The 2,442-nt window shown below is 37.4% G+C and overlaps 1 pseudogene; it reads left to right on the forward strand.

The window, feature by feature from the left end:
• Positions 1–358: 358 nt before the first annotated feature.
• Positions 359–647, forward strand: LOC116587706 (annotated as a pseudogene).
• The last annotated feature ends 1,795 nt before the right edge of the window (positions 648–2,442 follow it).

Below are 2,442 nucleotides of genomic sequence, written 5' to 3' on the forward strand. Positions count from 1 at the left end.
ATTTTCACAGAATGAATAGATTATGATTTTTTTAGTTTTTTTTTTTTCAAGATTTTATTTATTTGAGAGAAAAAGAGAGTATGAGCTGTAGGGAAGGGGCAGAAGGAGAGGGGCTGAGCAGGAAGGCAGATGCTGGGCTCAATCCCAGGACCCTGGGATCATCACTTGAGCTGAAGGCAGACACTTAACCAACTAAGCTGCCAGACAATTCAGATTATGAATTTTTATTTATTTTTAATCTTTTAAAAATATTTTATTTGTTTATTTGACAGAGAGAGAGATCACAAGTAGGCAGAGCAGCAGGTAGAGGCCATTGTTTTCTGTGGCAGCTTTCTCCCAGACTCGGTCTGGTGTCGGCATGGCCCGAGGAAATCAGTGAGAACTTGCCCGCCAGAAAAACATGAAGAAATCCCAGGAAATTAGCAAGGGAAAAAGAAAAGAGGATAGCTTGACCACCTCTCAGAGAAAGCAGAGGGACTCAGATAATGCAACAAAAGCAGAAGGCAGCTAATGAGAAGAAGTCTATGCAGACAAGAGAAAAATGATGACTATTTGGAAAAACCCGGGTGCTACTGCCGACTAGGTGTATCATAAGCTCGAAGGGTCAAAAATTTGTGGAGCTAACAGTTATTTGTTATATCCTTATAAAACTAAAAACTTTACCTTTCAGCCTGACTTAGTGTAATGTTTAAGAACCATTCTTCAAAGAATAAAACACTAACCATTCATGTGAAAAAAAAAAAAAAAAGTAGAGAGAGACTGGGAAGCAGGCTTCCTGCTGGTAGACCTGTGAGGGGCTTGATCCCAAGACCCTGAGATCATGACCTGAGCCGAAGGCAGAGGCTTAACCCACTGAGCCACCCAGGCGCCCCAGATTATGATTTTTTTAATGTAATGACTTGCTGCTGGGTTTTTAGTATATCCCAAGGTCTTCTGTTGTTGAATCATAAGCATACTTAGATAAAAATTTTATACCTCTTGATGACACAGATACAATATCAGAAAAATTTTAATAGTTTCTCTTATTCTTGGTTTTCTTGTCAGTTGCTTAAAAGAGATGCTTTCTTTTTTTTTTTCTTAATAATGGCTTTATTGAGATATAATTCACATGTCATACAATTCTCCATTTCAAAAGTACAATTCAGTGGCTTTTAGCATTTCACATATATGTGAAACCACTGTCACAATCTATTTTTAGAACATTTTCTTAGAAGAATAAATGAAACAAGATGGGATTGGGAGGAAAAGAGATGCTTTCTAACTAGCTCTTGAATTTGGGAGATTAGAGAACCTCTGGGAAATCTCAGTTTCATCACAAAGAAAGTTGCAATAATAATACTTTCTAAAAGTTTAAATAAAATAACAACATCCTAAGTCTTCTAGCAATTGCCTTTTAGGGGGCATTTGATTGACAGCTATTAGTATTAATTTGTTCCAGTTTGCATTTTTAAAAAAAAAGATTATAGTGATGCTGAAAATCATCTGAAATACTTGGAGGCAATTTGGATTTCTTACTGTTGTTTATATGTTATGCCTATTATCTCATGGCCCTGTGTCTGTGCTAACTGTAGGCATTCCTGAAGAGAAAGGGATTCCAGATCCAGGCTTTCTAGTCTCTTGGCCAGCATTTTCCTTGTCTAGGCCACTTTAGATCAGTCTCTTTACTCTTTACTTTTAATATTTTGTAAAGTTTTATATATTTATGAGAGAGAGTGGAAGGGGACAGGCAGAGGAAGAGAAACTTGAGCAGATTCCTTGCTAAGTACAAAGCCTGATACAGGGCTCCATCTTAGAACCCTAAGATCATGACCTGAGCTGAAATTTGAAATCAAGAGTCAGTCACTTAGCCAACTGAGCCACTCAGGTGCCCCCCAGTCTCTGCTTTTAAAGACTCTACTGATGGACCATGGCTCCTTCAGTAATTTGTTTTCACATTTCCAAACTGATGGTTATGTTATTATTATATTACTAATATTATTATTATTATTATTATTATTATAATGGGGGAGGCATTTCACAATCTTCACTCAATTGTTTCACTTGAAATTGTATACTTAACTTTTCAAGGCTAGAGTCTACCTCTGATTAAAAAAAAAGAAAAAAGAAAAGAAAAAGAAAGTGACCTGGTGCAGGCAACTGTGCAGAAATTTAATCCTAGGGCTCATGGCCAAGGATCTTGTTTATTTCATCCAACTGCTTTACTTGTTTCATATTTGTATATAAGTACCAGAGTTATCTCCCAAGGGCAAGAGAACACTGGGAGCAGGGCATCTTCCAAATTCCATTTGAAGATTGTTCAATATTACTTCCGAAGCTTGTTTAGCTTCAGGAGACCCTGCCAATATGTGAATGGGGGCAGTAGTTTAGAGGCAAATCCTGGGCTAGCGTGGGTCTACCATGACATAGATAGCATTAAGGCATGTGGCATTTTTAGCCTTTGAA

Source organism: Mustela erminea, chromosome 4 (genome assembly GCF_009829155.1).
Source record: "Mustela erminea isolate mMusErm1 chromosome 4, mMusErm1.Pri, whole genome shotgun sequence".
In the NCBI taxonomy this organism is placed as follows: Eukaryota; Metazoa; Chordata; class Mammalia; order Carnivora; family Mustelidae; genus Mustela; species Mustela erminea.